The sequence below is a fragment of the Rhipicephalus sanguineus genome, chromosome 4, assembly GCF_013339695.2.
Source record: "Rhipicephalus sanguineus isolate Rsan-2018 chromosome 4, BIME_Rsan_1.4, whole genome shotgun sequence".
Taxonomy (NCBI): Eukaryota; Metazoa; Arthropoda; class Arachnida; order Ixodida; family Ixodidae; genus Rhipicephalus; species Rhipicephalus sanguineus.
In genome coordinates this window covers 130,064,977-130,086,975 of record NC_051179.1, presented here as the reverse complement: position 1 = coordinate 130,086,975, position 21,999 = coordinate 130,064,977, and the positions used below count along the sequence as shown (strand labels likewise).

The window sequence follows — 21,999 nt, the reverse complement described above, 5'->3', positions numbered from 1 at the left end:
TCTCTTCGTGTTTGGCAGCTACAGCACCGTTTTGACGTGGATGCAGTTGCACCCATGTTGACAGCATGCCTCTATCGCGACGACTAACGCCCATGATCATGATTAAACCGTTGTGGTAGCTGATGTTATGAAAATATATCTGGACACAGCAAATCGTGAATCCCGCATAAGCATGATATCAACAAGCTCATAATCAACATTGGTACCCGGTATGCACGTCTTCAAAGGGTCGTCAAGAAACGGCACGGTATGCGCTTTCTAGCAATGGGTGACCGACACCTGCGCTCATGCATACACTACCACACAACGCTTCAGCAACACGGGAGGTACAGGTTCGTAGCCCGAGTCGCAAATGCGTGCGTCCCGCTGTGCTCTGTCTCGCAGGCGCTAGTCTCGCTCCACCAAGGCACGACATTCGCCCGTCGAAATCGCATCCTTTCTTCAACGCGTATTGCAGCAGTTTTGTTAGTCGGTGCTCTCGCAATCGAAGCAGTCGAAGGCGGAGAATTCCCGTTGGTGCATGTGGAAGCTGCACTACTCCGATGAGCCGACGTACGCTAACACGAAGCGAAAGGCAAAGAAAGAACAAAACCAATGTAACTGCGTCAAAGGTGCCTCGGCGACACCAGTGCGGCCGGTAGGGCGTTGGGCGCTTCCCGTCGCAGCCGCAAGATCGTGGGTTCGATTCCCAGCGGGGGATCTTTTTCTTGGTTTTTTTCTTTCTCGCCCGTTGGCGTCCATTTTATCAACGTCATATCCATGACGGATGTACTTGGTGGACCCCGGCATAAAACACTTTTTAATTAAAAGTGGTGCCGTGGGCCAGAATGTAATATTTTGTTCTGCTTTGATAGCGCTGTTTGCTGGTGCTGTCGCTGAATCGAGAAAATTTCTATAACGGTCCAAAAAGAGTAATGCAGTTTTATGTATAATTGATCAGTTTAAGCTGAATAACTGAGTTGATGGAAGCTCCGGGTTGATTTCGATTTGTGCTGGCGTTTACATAGAAGGAACAGGGTGGCTAACTGGAACACCAACTTAGAATTCGTGGTGGTCATTGCGACAGTATATTATGAGAATGGATAAAAAAAAAAGAGCCGCGTATATTAGAACTCGGCAGTGTTATGAAATCTGCATGCGTAAAATCAAAACCTTTCGCTTGAAAATCGCACATAGGGCCTATATCTAGCAAAAGCAGCTCACAGCAGTTTCACCTAATTATTTTTTTAAATCTTCAAAATCAAAAGCGCAATTTATGAAACCAAAGAAAAAGAAGGAAAACAACACGAGCATCCCTCTCCGTTTTGTGGTATCTTAATCTGCGCTTTTGATTTTTAAAGCTATGCTTCATTAACAATATCCCTCAAGAGGTACTCCAAAGCTATTAATGCCAAGTTAGCCTGATATACAGGCTCGTTTATTGGCACACGAACTTCTATTTGCAGCTTCGTGATACACTATAGAATAAAGTGACAATGAGTGTTGCGTGCAGCCAGTGCACAGCTACTCCGCAACCTCTAGCGCAAAATATGTTAACCTGTCAGTCATCTAGAACCACTCACAGTGTTCAGTTTAAGCCCGAAAGCGACTATGCAGGAATCGAGAAATGTAGGAACGTCACGAATATATGCGTCACTTGACAGGCACCCTCAGTCAAAACATTGCCAGCAATCAATGACTTGGGCAATTTGACAACGCGCATCATCTACCATATTGACATGTGCAACTGCCCTACCATGCACGGTAGATCAATGCCCTTCTGCTTGCGGTGGCGCCTCTGGTGGCCACTTTTGTCCCAATATGAAACTTTCGCGGGAGTTTCATGACCAGTAAAAAGTATTGAGGGACCATGCTAGTGCGTAAAAAAAAAACATGCGAGACAAGAAAACAATTACTGATTATGCACGTGCAAATGTTGAAATGATCAACAGCGAGCTCTCGTCTATTTGTGTAGAATTCTCAAACGACATGCAGCTTCGTGACAGCAATGAAAACAAGATGATGGTTTGTAACAAGCTGAAACTAAAAAAAAATATACAGTCCTAAATTATATATATGTCTACTATATATGTCAAAGATATATATGTCTACAGAGCTTCAAGCACTGGCATGGCTCTGTGGTAGAACACTGGGCTGCCATGCAAAGGTCCCAAGTTCGAACCCTGTTCCATCCCGCAGATGTTTTCTTATTTCGTTCTTTTTTTCTTATTTCGTGCGATAGTGGTTACGAACACTGGCAGCGGCGGCGGACAACTACGGCGCCAAAAACGGCCCTTGTTGTGATCTCATAACAGCTTTCGCTGTAAAACCACCTACGCCTAGCGCAAGCCCGGCAACAAGCCCGGTAGTTGGAACGGAGCCCGCCGGATCCGAGATTCACCTGCATTGGAAGCATCACGTGGTATGAATTCCCTGGTTTCTAACAGAGAAGCTGTTTAAAGGGCCAGTAAACAGTCTCCGACTTTTTTGACACCCCGCAAGCAAGCTCGCCAATTTGTACAGTAGACCGCGGCGATCACATTTTCCGAATATTACAGCGGTGCGTGCCGCGCAGGCCCTCCATTTTGAAGAACAATTCCCGCACCTTTTTCCTTCGCCTGACCAATCCCCCTCGTACGTGCAGTGATGCAAACTTGCCCATGGGCAACTTGCACCGCTGGGCTCGTCGATTGGTCTAAACCAGGTTTCAACAAACAGTTGTCAAGTTAATGTCAGTTCCTGTTCCCACCCATCGCTACGAAACTGCGCCTTGTTTCTTGGCCCTGCGGTGATGCGGTTATGGCCACACAGTTGTCGGGTTGTTGTGCATATATTCCTTGCACTGCATAGCACCTGCGCGCACTTCGCCTTCGACATGAGCAAAGGCTTAAAAATACTGAAGAGCCGGAAACTACCCATCAAGTTACAAAGCACGTGCGACAATGTAAACAATAAACAACCAGGAGCCGCAGCAAGCAGAAGTGCGTCGCGACTGATCTAGCTCGCCGATGACGTCAATTGATGACGTCATGTCACGTTGCCGAAATGGGCGGAGTCATGACGACGGTCTACGCCTTCCCCTCCCTGTGGCGGAGAAGGGTGGCGAGGCCGCGCGAAAATTTGAAACGAGCTGAAACGGATATTCTAACCCCTGTAACTTCCTTATTATAGCACGCATTCGCAAAATTCTTGCGGCAGCATGTTCACATAGCAAAAGTGCGCATAATTATCTTCATTACAATTTTTGGACCTAGGGGTTGTTTACTGGCCCGTTTAAGCTATCCGTAAAACCACGCTCGTTGATCGAAAACCTCGCATAGCTGTGATATCACCTCGCATAGCCATGGCAACCAGGCCAACTGCGCAACACAGGACCTTGGCCAAGCTTCGGCCCCCTGCCTTGACATTGCGCATGACCATTCCTGCGCGCCGACTCATCGACGTCCCACTACACCGATTTCAAGAGCACGTGCTGCATCTTTTCTTCACCATGGGTAGACGGAAACAAACTCCAAAAGACGCTGCGTATAAAGAAAGATAACGTGCAGCCAGGTTAGAATATCCTCGGAGACATTGAGCTGAAGGGGCTGCTTGCCAAGCGTCGCCGGCGAGCGCAAGATCCTGGATATGTCGCTCGATGGGGAGAATACATGCAAAATCGCTGCAAATTCGCGCGCAGGCTGCTTGTGGTCGAGAACTTCCAAGTATTAAGTCCGGCAGATTATCACTTCAGAGGATAACAGTCTTGATCCAGTTTCCGGGCATGTAACTTAGGCACGCCTGCTGCGTATGCGCAAAACCCAAAGCAAGTGATGCCTACCCAAACGTAGTGATGCCTAGCAAAACCTAGCAAAAAACTTTTCGAAACTTGAGAATCGGCCAGCTTCGCTGTCTTTAAGCCTTGCGAGACTTAGCTCAAGCTTTGCCATTTTTTCGGACACTGTATCATGCTATATAGCTATGCTTTAGACTTCTGGGCATCCTTCTAACAGTCAATACACAGGCACACAGTACATTATATTCTTGTTTTAAAATTAAATGCAAGTGCCAAAGGGCCTTGAAAGCACATCTCCCATGAAAAGCATAGTCATTGTAATATAATTTATTTCAGGTTACATATTAGGTCCGAAGTTGTGTTCCGCTATGACCACAACGAACAATGCACACAATCCATCTGTCATTATTCTGACAGCAGGTATACGGACACTCGAGGTGCATTTGCGCCGTTGGCGTCACGTTACATGTAAATTCTGAATCAATAACGCCATCCTGCATGTCGCACCTTCTAGTATATCCGAGTGAAAGCAAAGGAGGGCTGACGACGGCTGCTATTTAAGCAGAGATTAAACACGCTGGTCATCTTCGTCACGCGAATGCACATGAAGGAGAGCCAGGCGAAGGGGAAGAAGTTGAGTTGCTCGGTCAGCAACTGTAAACTTTGATTAAGCAGGTGCAGCTGTATGCTATCTCGAAAGAGATCAGTACTAATACCTTTCTACCGTTTGTACTTGCTGCGCTCTCACCGCTTACTTTGCACTGAAGCGACAGACAGCACGAAAGTTGATTCGCTCACTGGAGCATGCATACTCCCATACGTCAGCATTTTGCAGAGTGATGCCGTATCGGAGACTAAAGGGGTGAGCTGCTAGCCTTACTTCGTGTAACATTCCGATTTGTTGATATAGCACCCTTACAGCGAAACTGACTTTTATCTTATGGCAAATGCGGAGACATACCTGAAGAAACAGCTAGTGATTCTGTTTGTGTAGCAATTGATGACAGACTCTTCTTTTCAATTGCTTGTGATGCTTTTTGGGCGGTTGGTAGTCCCACTTGAACAGATTTGTTTGTGCCACGGCCTGGCTCACACGCTGAGTCTGGTGATGTGTCTACAGCTTGTCCTGACTCACAAGCCAGACCCAATGCTGCCTGATGTACTGGTTCTGCTGCCCAGTCATCCTGAAATAAATTGGCTTGCACTGTTGCGAGTGGTAATTTGAAAAATTACTGAAGAGAAAAGAAATGAAAGCCCTCTTACATGATCTCTTTCGCTACATTGACTTGGTCTTGGCGTGTGCCCGATGGTTGCATCTCCAGAGAGCAACTGTCCAATAATCTGAAATAGCGTTTGAAAAGACCAGTTAGTGATGTATACGCACCAACACAGGAACTTATGGCAATTATTAAAATACATAGTTTTCAGACATATTTTTAAAAATCTAGTGGAACCATTTATACTTTTGTATAATCGCCTGGTCTTATGTTCTTCCCATGCTCTACCCAGTTTTGCCTTTAGTAATTTCCATCAATTTTACTAAAAAACTCAAACCTATTATCTACTTCTTTATGCAGTTTAAATTGCTTAGGATGCATAATAGAGCAGTAACAGATACTGGAAGATGTCTATGGGAATCTACTTCATTAAAATTGAAAATAAAGTTGAGTACGGCTAATCGGCCTCTGCAGTTCTGGAAATAATTGTAATAATATCTTCATCCTTACATATAGTCATTCGACATGCTCCTTTTAAATGCATAAGCACTTCTACGCTGACAAACAACAAGAACACTGCCTATCCCTTGTGACGTAAGATGATCACAAGGATAACGAAATATGAATAAAGTATAATCTTTCTCTCAATGAGAACGTGGCATGTGACGTCACATATCGGTAGTGTGACGAAACAGACGCAATGACCGCACCCTTTCCTGGGCCAGCTTTTTCTATTATCTGGTTCTTCTTCCTCTTCTGCATGCTAGATGCCCGCGCGCCTGAACCCCGCTGTCGTTCTTTGTCATGACACTCGACCGTGACAGCGAGTTGCTGACAATGCCTCTGGTGGGCAGTGCTGGCAGCATCGCGGTGGTTACAATTTGGTTTGGGGATATGCCAAAAGTGTCTCTGGTGGCCAACACTGGCTGCATCGCGGTGGTCGGTCTCGGTCCTGCTGCAATGTAATGTGAGCTGTAAAACATGCATCTGGCAGCTGGCTTTGTCACGGAAGTAACGGTGGTTGCAGCATGCCCAGGGGAAGAGGGCGGAACAGCATCCAGAAGGCACCGTGGGTGGCAAGGTCTCTCCTTTTCACTTAGATCCGCATGATTGTCAGCTACAGGAAGACAGTCCGGATATTTGTCACGAACCTTTTCTGGCTTTGAGGTACATGAAAAGTCTTTTTGTTGAGCGAAATTTTCGATGTTATCAACCGGTCGCTCACTCTCCTCCTTTTCATCGATGCCCGACAGCTCTGGAAGCAGTCTAGGTGGCTCTTTGGGTGCCGTGGCTCTGAAGTCCAGCGCAGGCTTTTTCGTTATAGATATTCCGTCAACGGAAAGTGGGATTAGCGACAGGGAAGCATTCCTGCACTTGTCCCGATGAACCTTCTCGCTGAACACCTGGCTGTCTGACGCATTGTACTCCATTCCCCGTGTATGCTTTGCTGGTCTGCAATCAGATGCTGCGGCTTTTTTCCTTTCAGTACAGCTGCTATGACCATATATATGACAGTTCTTGTAAATCTTTTTTCCATTTTGTGACTTCTTTTCCATCCTCACCTAAAGGCACAAACATGTTCTGGTGTCCTCTCGATGGGTGTCCGGTGTCAACGCCCCCCCCCCCCCCCCAGCCCCTGTTACATTATGCGTCTCACTCGGCGCAAGGTGATCCAGCGCGCATTCGGTAAATGACTGCTCTTGAAGCAGCACAAGAGGCTTCAATGGGTTGTCGAGCACGGCAATTGGTGGTATAGGCTCTTCCTGTTCCTTCACTAGGGCATTTCAGGCATGAGAGAAGCTCGGATGTGTGTGTGTCCCAGCGAAGGCGAACCAGGGGTTAGTTCCTCCAACTGTGCTGGAATTGGAGTAGTCACGGCCTCTCTTACTCATACCATGGCATCAGATGCACAAAGACTGCACCGTGCAGCAGAGTGCAGCTCCTGTGGCCAACGACTGAGGTAGGGCTGCCCGAGAAGCACTGCGTCATGGGGCCGCAGGGCACGGCTGTAAGGTCGAGGTGGTTTCGCTCTCCATTCTGTTTGGGAGAGGGTTGTAGGCATGCAGAAGAGGGCCAAACGCTGCTATGAATGGCGCTCCATTTCGGCCAGGACCGTTGCTCTATGCCTTCATATTTATGCCATGCCTCGGCACCACCATGAAGGCGGTTGTTGATGGCCACAAGTCATTTTTGATTTTCTGGCTAGGCATGGCGTATGCCAAGATTGTTGACAGTTTGAATCCACCAGACAGCATCGTCCTGGAAAACGCTGCATTCTAGAAGTTCCGAAGGAGATCGTAAAGCAGCAGGCTGAAAGGAGGAGCTCAACGACACTAAGCGGTTGAGTTCTCGTGTCATTTGCATGAGGGCACGCATGAGCTCGGTGACACTTTCAAGTGAGGTGGCTTAAGAACCAGGGTTCACGTACTCGAAGTGTGCTGTGGTAGCAGCACTCAAGTCGACGAGATCCACGGCCAAGGAAGCCTGGACGGCATCCACTGGAGGCTGAGATGTTAGAAGAGTCTTGGGTGAGAGGTTGTCGCAAGGTGAAATGGGAACAGCGTGCCCAAGCAACAGGAGGCCGTGCGCTTCCTCAGAGAAAGATGGTAGCCATGACAGCTATTCCATTATCTGCTTCCTTTCCCTCTACTTTGCACTCGCTGCCCCCATGCCAAAAGCCCAGTGTTGCTTTTCCTCATCGCAGTATATATATGTACATAGGTACTGAATAAAGGTATTCTATTCTTGCCGGGCTGAGTGATAATGTTATTACAACTCGCGACGAGGTTCTTCCGTACCCGCGTAGGCGATAGCCAAGTGGATGGGCGGAGGGGCACAAACGAAAGCAAGTGAGCTGCACCTTCGTCCAGTGGAAAGTAACGCACATGCTCCTGGAGTAGGGCACCACCTGTTGCCTACCGAATGCCCAGCAGAGGTACTCGACCGTGAGCAATAATGACCGGACATTGACCTCGCAACCAGTACAAGCAAGGAAACAACGAACTGATGAGTAACAAAGAGGTCTCCTTCTCTCGAAATGCCGCCACTTAGGAAAATCGCGGAGTTCGACCCAAACAATCAAAACTTACGAGTCATAATCAAAGCATTTCAAGCATTTCTTAATGGCGAACAATATAGCCGATGCAAAGGGCTTTCCCGTTGCTTATAATATCGCCGTGGACAGGGAACTACCAGTGCAAGACACTGAGCAAATGCAGTCGAAAGAACAAGAGGTATCAGTGAACGTAGTCAAAAGGCGATCGCATCAAGACCAGAGACTCTAAGGAAAGCAGAGTCTGCAAGAGCGAAAAATGCGGCAGGAGAGACTCGTTTACTAAGTGTGTCAGTACAAAAGCTCTATTTGTCGGAAATGTTGAGAAGTAGGTGATTTGAAAAGCGTGTGCCCAAATGCTAAGGCGAGACCAAAGAGCCTGCATGCGCTTGAATGTTGTGACGAGGGCTCAGAGCATTTACTTATTCATTCTCTTTCAGAATAAAACAAAAAACATTACTTTCTGGATGGTCTCCTGGGCTAAAAGCTGTAATATAACAGCTTGACTGGGGCGCAGGAGACCAATTGCATGGAAACAAGTGACAGATGAAAATTCCAACAAATGTACAATACATATCACACATAGTAGAAAAAAACTTATTTACAGAAATAAAGTACATAACAATACCCGCGTAAGCGTAACAGGCAATGTTTTTTTTTTTTTTTTTGCAGAGTAGAATGGCCTCATGTACCTTTTTATACATGCAGCATGAACTGTACCATTTGGTTAATGCAACCCAATCATGTTATGAAGTGAGCGTACAATTTGAAGGGCACACACTGAATATGCAAATTGACACGGGAAGATAGCTCAACACGAACGAATGCCGGTTCTTTGAGAAATCTGTGACATATTTGGGTCACAAGGTCACTAAACGAGGCATTTACCCTAATGGCGCGAAGAAGAGGGTAATCTTATAAACCCCTCAGCCCACTACAGTTACAGTGCTTAAGGCATATTTGGGAATGTGGAATTTTTATTTAAAGCTTCTCAAGAACGCCTCTACAGTAGCGGATCCGCTCTATCGAATACTAAAAAAATAAAATAATGGTCATGGGAAAAAGAATGCAGCGACACATTCAAAGCTAAGAAACTCTTGTCGACAAGCAGCAAGGTACTGACATTCTAAGACGCCAAGAAATCGCTCACAATGCTTTGCAATGCGTAGTCCAACGACTTAGGTGACGCGATTTTTCATGCTAATCATGTTATGACCTGTCAATCGTATTCGTCATACACTGATGTCCTCCTATATATGCCAATTTCGGTAAATACCATGTTGGATAGTCGACCACTAAAGCGTCCAGACGTAGGCAGCGAGATAGACAGATGGAAACCGTCAAAGTGTCTTTGGTTCGCTAAGGAATGCTTTGCATTTAAAATCACGTTCTGTACCTTTCATCGAAATTCCACGTCACCTTCGTGCCGTTTGTTACACAGCTACTCTGGTCATCCACTTTCGCAGAGTAGAATGGTCTCATGAACTTTTTATAGATGTCAGACTCTGGAGTTTCCAGGACGCGTGGCAACACCTGTCAGAAAAGTTTTGGGTAGTACAAAGACCGACACCCTCACACAGTTTGCTGTGGGACCAGGTGCAACTAGTGAGTTTGAAGCCACGACTGAGATTGATATCGTGGGTGTTTGCGTATTTAGCACTCAGAATGAGAGCTGTGAATTTCTCTCCGCTAGTTGGAGGCGCCACCGAAGCGTCATGAAGTGCCTGATGTATCACTCACCAGAACGACGGCGAAAACAGCAGCAGACGAGACCGCTGCACACGCTACGAAGAAACGCCGCGATCGATGCTACTGTTGCGTTGTGAATTGCCACAGACGTAAAGGACTGCATAACAACGTTCAGTTTTACCGATTTCCACAGCTGTCGTACGAAGCAGAAAGGCGAGAGTGCTGGATAAGGGCTGTTGTGAACGTGTTGGGTAAGTGAATTACTCGCATTCTCCACAGCCGGTCGTATGAGAAAGTGTGTTAACGTGGCTCAGCTGTTATTTTTTTGCGTAGCCCTGATGGAGAACCAAGGTAACCTTGACTATGAATCTGAGCAGAGGCTCTGACCGCGGTGCGTGCCGTGTAAACACAGAGTGAGCAGCTAGAGGCAGACTGAAGACGCGTGATACGCACACCACGACAACCTATAATTGCACCACACAGCATCACGGACGTACGTTTTGAAGGCTCAGAGTTATGGCTCTAACTAGCTAACACGTGCGTCATACAAGTAAATCGCTAAATGTTGGTCGTGAGCACCTTCAGGTTTGTTTTGTCCGTGTCCTCCGCGGTTGCCGTAGCTACCTCGGAGGCCATGGTTTTGCATTTGGTTGTACCCCGCAAAAGTGGAAACGCACGTATCCCCATTTGCAGTATATACAAACGGCAGACGACCATCAAGAGACCATTTGAGGATGCGTAATAAAACAGCTCCAATTCATAGGGAACGAGAGATGAATTCAGGGAGAATGCAACTGAAAAGGCGAAAATCGCCGGGGCCATTCGTCCCTGATAAAACGAGTTTTGTACCACTGATCGTAAGATACATAGCTAAGTAATTTGATCATGTATGTACTTCATCGCTTTGGCATTACGTATATACCCGACTTTAACGCATTTAGGCGCTAGAGAACGGATGTCGGAGGGCTTGCCTCGAACTCGATGTCGTGCGATGCACGGTTGTACTTGGGAGTTGCAGCGCGCCGGTATAACTAAAACTTTGCACTCGCAGTTCGCTTTGATCAGCTTCCTTTGTTTCTGAAGCGCGGATTGGCGGAAGAAGCTTTCCAGGGCCTTGATTTTCAAGAAGCCGCGCCTCGACACCAACGAAAGAGGGGGGGGGGGGGGTTCTATTGTGGCCTATGCACATTCGCTTGTAGACGGCTCTCTTTGTACTACCCAGGTAGCGCCAGGGATGTGCCGTGTGTTAAACAGCTTCGCTGGTCATCCACTTTCGCAGAATAGAATGGCCTCATGAACATGCAGGCTAGCATACATGCAGCTTAGTAAGCTCCAACATTCGACATCTCACCTCATGTTTTCGCCTCTTCGAGAATGCTGCTCTCGGTACTTGCGATTCGTTCCGTGCGTAAACGAACATCGACGGCACCACGCCAGGCTTTAGTGGAGTAGATTTTACCGGAGATCCCATTGCAAGTATTAGCGTAAAAACTGTCACGAAAATGTTTTGAGCAGAGTACAGCTAGTGGTAATCGAAGGCTTGCAATCACTTCCTTTCGCAGCAGCGATCCACTGAGGAGGTTGTTTTTTTTTTCACATGTGGGAAGTTGTGAAGGAGTAAATAGTCTCGGCCGCCGATGCTCGTTCAGCCGTAGGCAGCGCAAACGGCTGACATGGTGATGAGACGCGATTCTTCGTCGAGTAGCAGTTCTTCGAAGCTTAAACCATAAACTTAGGGTGGGTAGGTCGATTATTCAGGACAAGAAGGGCGACCGACGCGGAAAACCTGCACACGGTGACGTTGCGAGCGGCCGGGACGCGACTACAACGCAGCGGCTGAGTGTGTAAACAAACAACCATTCGCGTTTCGTGGGCGCTGCCATCTTGAATTCAAGAAACAAAATTACCAAAAGTAGAGTGACCTAGTGTCCAAAGCGCCGGCTCCCGCGTGGGCCTTTTGCCGTGAACTCCCGCGCCGCGCCGCTGCTGCGCCGGACCCGTTTATTCAGGACAAGAAGGGCGACCGACGCGGAAAACCTGCACACGGTGACGTTGCGAGCGGCCGGGACGCGACTACAACGCAGGGTGTGATGGTTCCGGGGCTTACATTTGGGAACTCAGTGGTGTGCATGAAGTCAGAGGTGCAATCAGGAATGGATGTAAATCAAAGGACGGTGGGCCGCCTCGCGTTGGGCGCTCACGGGAAGACGACAAATGAGGCGGTAAAGGGTGATATGGGATGGACAGGCTTTGAAGTGAGGGAAGCGCAGAGCAAAATGAGATTCGAAGAGAGGCTGAGGAAAATGAAGGAGAGTAGATGGGCAGAGAAGGTTTTCAGGTATTTGTATAGAAAAAGCGTTGACACGCAGTGGAGAAAAAGAACTAGGAGGCTCACCAGTAAATATACGGCTGGCAGTGCGGGCGATATGGCAACAAGGAGCATTAAGCGGAAGGTCAGAGAGGCGGAGAGGACTTATTGGATGACAGCGATGGAAAAGAAGCCGGCTCTGAGTAACTACCGAAAAGGAAAAAAACGAAATAAGGAGGGAAAGGTTTTATGATAATTCAAGGGGAAGCGCTTTACTGTTTGAAGCAAGGTCGGGCTGCCTTAGAACGCGTAGTTATAAAGCGAGATTTAGTAACGAAGAAGAACAATGTACATGCTGCGGGGGAACTAAGGAAACGATGGAACATGTACTGATTGAATGTGGCGATATTCACCCAGGTATACGTGTGGGCACGAGTCTACATGAAGCCTTGGGTTTTAGGGACAACAATGGAAAGCTGAACACGTCCGCGATAGAAATAAGTAAGAGACGGTTAGAGTATTGGTGGCAGAAAAGTAGAGATAAAGAACAAAAATAAATAATGGGGGAAAAATAAGGTCATTCTGCCTTAAGAGGCAGAGAGATGGACCGTGAATTTATATTTTTTGGTATAATAACATAGATTTAATCAATGTAGATAAGGTATTAGGCCAACATGAAACAAGGAAGTTTTTTTTTTTTTTTTTTTTTTTTTCTTCGAGCCTGGTGGCAGACATGTCACCGACCCGTTTTAAAGGGGACGCTCATAGCATCCATCCATCCATCCGTGGGCTTTCCGCGCGCGGGAAGCGCGCGGAAAGCGAGGGGCGTCTGCTACGCGCTGTAGTTTTTTGCGTGCGTTTCCACACAGGGCACTTGAAGTCTACTCAACTTAAGTAATGCGGTGCGGAATGAAGCTTATCCATCTTTAAGCGTTGTGTTAGTGCTGGGGCAATAACAGAATGCAAAAAAAAAATCATGTGTCAAGCGGCATCAGAGTGGCCTAGTTCCGGTCACAGAGTTCGAGAACGTTGGTGCGTGTGTAAAAACGCGCAAAACAGACACGCACAAGCAAAGAACGAAAACAAAACCCTATTCGCAAGAGTAATCGGGCAATAGCATCACGCGTGCACGAATTAAGAGTTATAAAAAAAGTAAATTGCACGCGCAGTCAGCTGAAATACTTGCGCGCAGTGAGTTCACGAGCTTTTTACTCATAGTCGCCACTGGTTTGCTAGCCATATGTACACCGCTTTATTTGACAATTCATTAGCCTCCACAAGCTCTTTATTATGTACGGAGCACACCGGGAAGACGCAAGGGAAACAAAAAAAAAAGATAAAAAATAGTAGAGACTGCCATACGACCGCAATGCTGTTGGCTTATTTTTGTTTCTGAGGTAGCGTACAACAAGGCTCACTGTGCGCAAACATTTGAAAGAAAAGCAATGCCAAATAAACTAACCTTATTCTGCAAGTTTTTGCATAAAAGGCGTAATATAGAAAATGCTTTACAAATATCCAGGTATCATGAAACAAAGTTGTAAATGCCCCCATTCTTGCTGTACAAGCTGCCTGAACGAAAATACGGTAACAATATATATATATATATATATATATATATATATATATATATATATATATATATATATATATATATATATATATATATATTATCGCATGTTGCATTGTATCGCTGAACGTCATTATGAAACTTTCGCGCGAGATGCGTGCATTGCTTCAAGCCACGAAATGAAAACAGTTTCAAACCAATCATTCTCAACTTCAGATGTTTTCACGGTTCTCGGAGGTTAGCGTTCGCCCGGTTCAGAGACTTTACCAAAAGATGTGGACGAGTAGTTACATAAAATACACTTGTTTCTGCGGCAGTTGAGTGCGCGCCAACAGGGCACCCGACCGCAATTTCCCGCTTTTCCTGATGACCTCAATATAGCGTCTACCACAATTTCGTGCTGAAGCTCCGGAGTACTTAAATAGCGAGTCTGCTGATCTCTTGAATAAATATAAACAGATGAGCAGACGGGTAAAGCAAGCCTCTTTTGTCCCGCAGATGCGTGCAATCAGCTGCTCTGAACTGAGAATCACGTTTGTTTTCGGGCGATCGGTTGTAACATGAAGTGAGGCATACACGATGTTGCACTGTTGTCGTTTCATTTTCTTTGGTTTGTCTTTTTTTTAACGCTAAAGCCTTAGATGCCTCATCAAACACGAAAATTGACCGTCGGCGTCCCGCGAAGCCAACACGAGTGATGCACAAAATCAACACGCGATGACGTCGACAGACCTTGTGACGTCACTATAACGTCATTCAACGTGACGTCATATGATGGCGCCATCACATGACATGGTCGCTTTTCATTGCCTCCGTGATCGGCCCCCGGTGTAGGCAATGTAAAGCAGGTGAGGTGCAGAAAGCTTGCAATGCCTTCGATCCTGTGGGCAGTCCGAAACACGTTATGTGCAGAAAGCTTTCGGAGAGGGGCGAGGGAGGATCAATGCATCGACTGACGAAAAATTTGGCTTTCGTTTTCGAGTCATCTCAGGCGAATGCATAAGGGACCATGTTTTTTTTTTTCATGTAATTTTTTTCGCATACATTTTACCTACGCGGTCAGTTCTTCAATATGCATGGGTAAGTCTAACATGTTGACATCGATATTGGTGACCACCACGTTTTTTATAACCTGACGGAAGCAAATCGTCAGACCACACATCGTCAGAATTATTTCTGGCTAAAGGGTTTGCGCGCCATACACGATATTATTATTGTTAGTCGTTACGCAAATGGCAAGCATGTCAAGTTAGTGATGCATATGACCTATCGGTCGTGTTGGGCATACGTACATTCGTGCCCCTCCGTGCCAATTTTGGTGTATACCAAGTGAACGAAACGCGAGTTACGCGAGTAATTTTTTACTTTTGGTGCCGCGGCCACGCCGACTGACACATTCGGCTTCGCATGAAATGGCTTGAAACAGTAGAGCGCCGGAGGCAGCCTTGTAAAACAAATCGAATGCACGAAATAAAAGATAGGATATGAAGGGTGCAAACGCGTTAGCATGCATGAGCTAGTTACTACGTGCATGTGCTACGTTCTCCTGGTTATCTCCAGTTTATTCTCTCCTGCAGCAAGTTTACGTTCGTCATTCCACACGAAAGTAAGCTAAGCGCCTTTTCTCACGATGATGTGCGCGCAGGATGCGTTCCTCAAACAGCCGCGGAAGTGTGGACCAATGCGGTGACAAACCAGCTGCAAGGATATATATAAAAACCCCGTTTCACAACACCCAAACGCGCTCTCTCTGTGATGAGTCGCTGCAGTATTATGTTGCAGTGACGCAGTATTAAATGTTTCCCAAATTTCCACAATTTTAGCAAATAGCGGCCAAAATATCACGCGCGTAGCAGACGCTCGCCGCTGTGGCGCGGCTTCCGCCGCGGAGAAAGCCTACGGATGGATGGATGGATGGATGGATGCTATGAGCGTCCCCTTTATAACGGGGCGGTGACATGTCTGCCACCAGGCTCGAAGAACCCACGCTACCCACGCTGCCGTGCCGGACCCACGATGATGATGATGATGATGTCTGTGGTCTTCCCCTTTATACCGGGGGGGCACCTTTTAGTGTCCTGACCGGAACGAAAAACAAATAAAATAAAAAAGAGAGAAACAAAAAAAAATCACACCAGGTCCATGAACATCACAATTGTTCACTGTCTCCCTGACCACCACTGCAGAAGCCTTGCTTTTGTTATTGCTGTCGCTGCCAGGGGGTGCACGTTGGTATCGCGGCTGCCGCTTTCACCCGATGCGCCACAGTCTTTCACAAGGCCGAGTGCCTCCGGTAGTGTGGCGCCATCTGTCTGACGAGGCCAGAGGCGTTCGCAGTGAAGCACCAGGTGTTCAATGCTCTCCTCGTCTTTCCCGCATGTCCTGCACTGCACAGTGCCGTCAGCCAACGACGGGTCGAAGTGACGCCGATACACCCGAGTGCGGAGCGCTCCAGCACGGGCCTCAAACAGAAGTGCACTGCCGGCACTATTGTCGTATAAGCGTTCGGCGGAGATGGTGGTCTTGTGGGCTCTGTATAGGGCTAGGCTAGGTTTCTGCTCCATAGCCGCCTGCCACACCGACGTCTCAGCTTCCTGCACTCTATTCCGTACTCTTACTGCCCATTTTCTCTCACTGTCCTCCTGGACGGGGTCAGTAAAAAGGGAGTACTTGCGGCACAGAGTGTGGAGACGCCTGCGCCATGGTGTGTTCATGCCCTTGATAGCTGTGTATCTAAATACACGACGGGCCCACCGCTGGTCGTTCATGAGGCGAAGACGGCCTTCGTAGGCCGCCTTGCTCCTTGCCTCTCGTGCCTCGTAACTTGACCATCCGAGGTCACCTTGCACAGCTTCGACCGCTACACGTCCATGACACGCCAGCGCCAGTCGCCCAACCTCACGCTGGCCTCTTTCCAACCACTGGCGTGTTGCTGCGGACAGGCAGATGACGGCGTTGGCGAATGTCAGCACTGGCACATGTACTGCCTTCCACAGTTCGCGCACCAGTACAAACCGGTTGCACCCCCACAGGCTCCGCCGTCGCAACACGTTGGCGGCCCTCACAGAAGCCTGTCGAACGTGCTCCTCTTGCTTGTCATAGAGATCTGCGGAGGTGCAAAGGTTGACACCGAGATACCGGTACTTGTCTGATACCGGAATGCTTCCTCCGTCGGGAAGCTGCACATCAATGGTCTCCACGCCTGAAAACTGCAATATGGCCGATTTTTTGGCATTGAAGTGAAGGCCCAGACTCTTCAGGTGGTCGGCTGCCAGTGTTACCAACCTCTGAAGGTCACTGCTGCGCTCAGCCAGTAGTACTAGATCATCAGCGAACACCAAGCCGGGCAGCGTCCATGTATGCGCCACTCCACCAATCCTGAGTCGGAACGCGAAGCCAACTCCCGATTCCACGATGCCTGCTCGAGTCCCGCCACATATAGCATGTATAGCAGCGGAGACAAAGGGCAGCCCTGCCTGAGTCCTCTTGTCACCCTCACAGGCTGTGTTCTGGTGCCTCTGAAGCATGCTACCACCGAGCTATCTGCATAGAGCCGCCGGAGAAAGTCTGTCCACACGCGCGGCATTTGCCGTTGGTCTAACTGGTGGAAAAACTCCTCGTGTGGCACACTATCATAAGCCTTGGCGACGTCCAGAAAGCATCCAAGCAGATTTCTGGTTTCTCTCCGTGCAACCTCGATGGTCTGGGTGAGCACGAAAAGATTGTCTTCCAAGCGTCGGTTCCGTCGGAAGCCATTCTGGAGTTCAGACAGTATGCCCCTCTTCTCCGCCCAGCCGCTCATCCAGCCCTTCAAGACTTGAGCGAAGAGTCTATATAGGACGCTCGTCACCGTGATTGGTCTATAGTCGCCCAGCAGTCCAGCGTCGCCTCCTCTCTTGCACACGAGGCTTACTCTGCCGCATTGCCAGTCGGATGGGATTGGGCCGTTCTTGAGGATGGTATTGAAGATTCCCGCGAGGTGTTCACGAGCAGACTTCCCCAGGCATTTCACAAGGCCCGCCGGTATGCCGTCCAGTCCGGTAGCAGTACTTGCACTGATACGCGGGAGTGCACGCTCAAGAGCGATCCTAGTTATCTGCCAATGGTCCTCTTCACTTGGTTGGTGAGGCTCATCTGGGTCGCCGTTTACTGCTGAGGTCGATTCGTCATGTGTGGGATTGAAGAGCTCTTTCATGTGGGTCGTGAGGTGCTCTGCGAGGTCGGTGACCGGTAGGTTGCTGGAGTGGTGTCGAATTTCAGGTGCCGGAGTTTGGCGATCCAATGAAGACACATATTTCCAAAACTTGTTTGCACCATTACGCCCTGCCTCTGTGATAGCTCGCAATTGTTTGTTATTATGCTGAGCTATTTTGCTTTGTACAAGGACCCGCATTTCTCTTTTGAGGCGGAGGTATTCCTCCGGCACGGCAGCGCCGCGGCGCGGAAGTTCACCGCAAAAGGCCCCAGCTCCTCCCATGTATTCGCGCGGCGCTTTGGACACTCCCCCTATTCAGGTCACTCTACCAAAAGTAGAGTGCGTATGTGGACCACGTGACCATTAGCGACCAATAGCGGCCACAGCATTGCTTAGAGTTAGTACAGACTCTAGAGCAAAAGCTGGACCAAAAGAGCGTCGAACTCCTCATGTTGCTCGCGGCCGCCGCTAGGCACGCGGTGAGTTTCTGGGCCGCATAGCCTTGGGATGCCACGGCCGTGTCGCCGTGGAGGCTATCCAGGGGTAAAGTGTTCTAGAAAGGGGTAGTGGGCTGACTGGAGGCCGTGCACTGACGCACTTTATGTCTCACCTGGTAGATGGCGCCACCACCACCTGCAATGTAAGCGACGCGTTGCTGCCCTCAGCGCGAAGGTTAGTTTGCCAGCGCTTCAAGCACAAACTACTCTTGTGCAACCCCTGTACATAGCCATTTTCGTTGCTTTTTTTTTCTTTTGCGTGAGCATATTCTTGCTTTCGCCGTTGTTCTGGCGCATGAAGTATCGCTAAACATGAGCGCGTCATCAGCGGGCGCCGGATGCAATATATGCTGTAAACCGCCAGTTTTGTATTGCAGTAGCGAGCTCTCGCTTAAAAACAAGATCTCGCAGTTTTATTGCGTTTAGATAATTAATTAATTTATGGGGTTTTACGTGCCAGAACCACTTTCTGATTATGAAGCACGCCGTAGTGGAGGACTGCGGAAATTTCGACCACCTGGGGTTCTTTAACGTGCACTGACATCGATTGCCTTTAGATAAAAGAGACTAATATTTTCATGCTAGCGTTTGTACTCGGTAGCCTCTTTAGTGAGGTCATACTCTCACTAAATAAAACAATATTACTACAAACTTAAGCACCTTACGCGCTCTCAGTTGATATATTCTCCTGAAAAGTGCCAGAAAATGTGTGGGAGTGCACAGCAGGAAAGACCTATCCTAATCATGCCCAAGAAATAAAAGACCGAAAGTAAGGGCAGACCATGCAATCAGATTTTGCTTCTTGAAGACCCCTCACATGCTGGAAATTATATTTGTGTAAGAAATTGCATGCAAACACCGCTATCAGTTCAGTGCAAAATTCAGTTAGCAATTCTGCTGACACTATAATATGCCTAAAAGGTTCATATGCACTCTTTCTACAGAACTATTTGTCCGCACTCCTGTATTTAGAAAAATGAATTTGTAATGAAGGTGTGGAAAAATGTAGACAACAATCGTTCGCGGAAATAAGTGAAAAGTTTATTTGGTGGGGCAGCACAATGACCTTATATACTCCACAAAAGCCATGCGTATCAATCGCTTTCATTTTTTTTTTCAAAGTGAAAACAGATGGAAAAAAGCTGAAATAGCTTGAAGAGGGCCTTGCCCCATTTTGTACTTATCAGCGTGTCTCCTAAATCAGCCCATAGATGCTAGAAAAATACTCACAAAGAGACGCTAAATATTTTCAATAGCATACTTAGCATAGCATAAATTTAAAAAGTTCACAAAAGCACATGAATACTCAACACATATTGTTCACACAATAAGTGAAGACACTGAATCAGAAGAAATACTAAAAAAATGACAACTAATAGACACATTTCCATTCAAACACATGCATTTTTATACAGATCTACTGACGTTCTGGTAGATCATATTAATCGCATTGTTGATGGTACGCCAAGGACCAAAGCCACCATTCACAATTGAATTAAGGGTTTATTGCTATAGTAAGCATGGCGAGTGCCAATTAACATACTATCTTGCTTGTTTTTCAAATCTGGCATTTTCTTGTATTTGGGTCAGTGAAACAGAAAAAGAATATTCAGAGAAGATTCATTCTTCAAGTTTAACCTACACTTGTAAAATCTAAACACAGGAACAATAATAAAATTAAAAAAAAATCTCCTATTGCAAGGAAAAAAATTTAAGTGCAGCGGCTTATCTTGAAGTGCTTTGCTTTTTGGCGTTTGCCTGCTCTGTCTGTGTTTAGCCCCTTAATGTAAAAATGAAGTCGCGTAACAACATAGAATTGGATTATTTTTTGAGAGAGCATTGAGGCATGGCTTCGGCACCCAACCTCTTGCCAAAGCCTTGCTTTCACAGTGGTCAGCACATCTAAAATGCTGTCTGCATGGAGTTCTTCACATGAAAAGCAGCCCGTGAACAAGCCTTGCTACCAATCTACATTATTCACAACTACAGGAACTGAAAAATGAAACGTATTGACGAAGCAATGCTCGGCCGAAAACCTGCAGCGACGACGAAACACAGCAGCAGCCCTACAGCAGCGGGGCGAAGGCGCGAAGGCTCACATTGCTGACGATGGTAGCGCCGCCACGCGGGCACTCAGGAAAACGAAAACTCGTTTACATTTTTTGTGCCGCGGCAACGTACCCTCTCCCCGGAGAGTGGGCTCACTACCCAATATTCTAGAACACTATACCAGGGGGATGTCGGATGGTCTTCGTTCGAGGCTCGAGAAGCCCGCAGCAAAATCTCGTTCGAATGTCGGCTACGGACCATGAATGACAACAGTTGGGCACGCAGGCTCTTTCATTACATTTACATCAAGGGCATCCGCACTCAATGGAGGTCCAGAGTGATGTTCTTGAGGCGGAAATACGGCCTCCTCGACTATGTCGAAACTGGACCTGAGCGAGCGACTGCTAAAGGCATTCGTGACCGGGTTCGCGAGGCAGATGAAGAAATGTGGCATTCAGCCATGCTCCCCAATACTACCCTCAACCTCTACTGGGAAAGCAAGAAAGATATTGCGGCGGAGCCAGCGCTGTACGACAACAGCTGTGGTGGTGCCCTCCTCTTCGAGGCTCGGGCGGGCGCACTGCGCACTCTCGACAATCGAAGCCGTTTTGATTGTGCCCCCGAGACGCGGGCGGCGGTGTCCAGGCCCTGCGGTGGTGAGCGGGAGACTATCGAGCACTTGCTCCTACGCTGTTCGAAGTTGACTCCCCCTACGGCAGAGGGCACCACCCTGCCGCAAGCCCTAACAACATGAAACAACATAAGGTGGCCAACATGAAATAAGGAAGTTTTTTTTTTTTTTCGAGCCTGGTGGCATACATGTCACCGCGCCGTTACAAAGGGGACGCTCATAGCATCCATCCATCCATCCCTCGGATTTCTCGATGCGGAGGGAAACCACTGTGGCAAAAGTGTGCGCACCACGAAAGCTCGCCTCGAAGTGTGGTGGAGGGACACAAGGCGGACACTCACGGCGGACACTCACGGCGCTGGAAGTGTGTGACCTCTGAATTCTGACGTGTCTGTGTGTTTTTTAACTCATGTATTCTTTTCTTCGTGTTTTTTTTATATGGCTAGGACACTTCATTGAGTCCACCCGATGCAAAGGGTACTTGGCCACATTATCTATCTATCTATCTATCTATCTATCTATCTATCTATCTATCTATCTATCTATCTATCTATCTATCTATCTATCTATCTATCTATCTATCTATCTATCTATCTATCTATCTATCTATCTATCTATCTATCTATCTATCTATCTATCTATCTATCTATCGAAGGACGCGCATCGCAAATATTCGCTGTGCTGTAAAGGCCGGTTGCTATAGCTATTTCTCTGGCTCTAAAATGTGGTTTGTGTTTTTCATAGCTTGTAGTGGCTGTTTACCAACTTCGCCCACAAAAGTAAGTGTGCCAGGCTTTATGGAGCTCAAAATTTTAAAATCGGCGCGGCCGCGCGGTTAATCTCGATCAGACTGACACAGAGTGCCAATCGCAAGGGACGCGCGTGTACTATTTCTTTTTTTTTTTCGGAAGCGTGAAAATTCCTGCCGGTGAGCGTACAGGGAAAAAAATTGTTTTTTACGTCATTGTACGCAGAGCTGGAGTTATGGACATCGTTATAATTTATTATTTTCTTACTACATACGAACACTACTTAAT

General features: G+C 47.5%; 1 protein-coding gene and 1 long non-coding RNA gene across 2 annotated transcripts in view; both read right to left on the bottom strand.

Moving 5' to 3' along the window:
- LOC119390681 (zinc finger protein 674-like) overlaps positions 1 to 21,999 on the bottom strand; it is a 338,514-nt gene that overhangs the window by 14,170 nt on the left and 302,345 nt on the right. The window lies entirely within an intron of this gene.
- LOC119390674 (uncharacterized) lies at positions 4,914 to 9,481 on the bottom strand. Its single transcript, XR_007415974.1, has 3 exons — positions 9,420 to 9,481; positions 5,018 to 5,095; positions 4,914 to 4,938 (listed from the first exon to the last, which is right to left on the bottom strand). It is a non-coding gene; the product is annotated as an uncharacterized LOC119390674 (long non-coding RNA).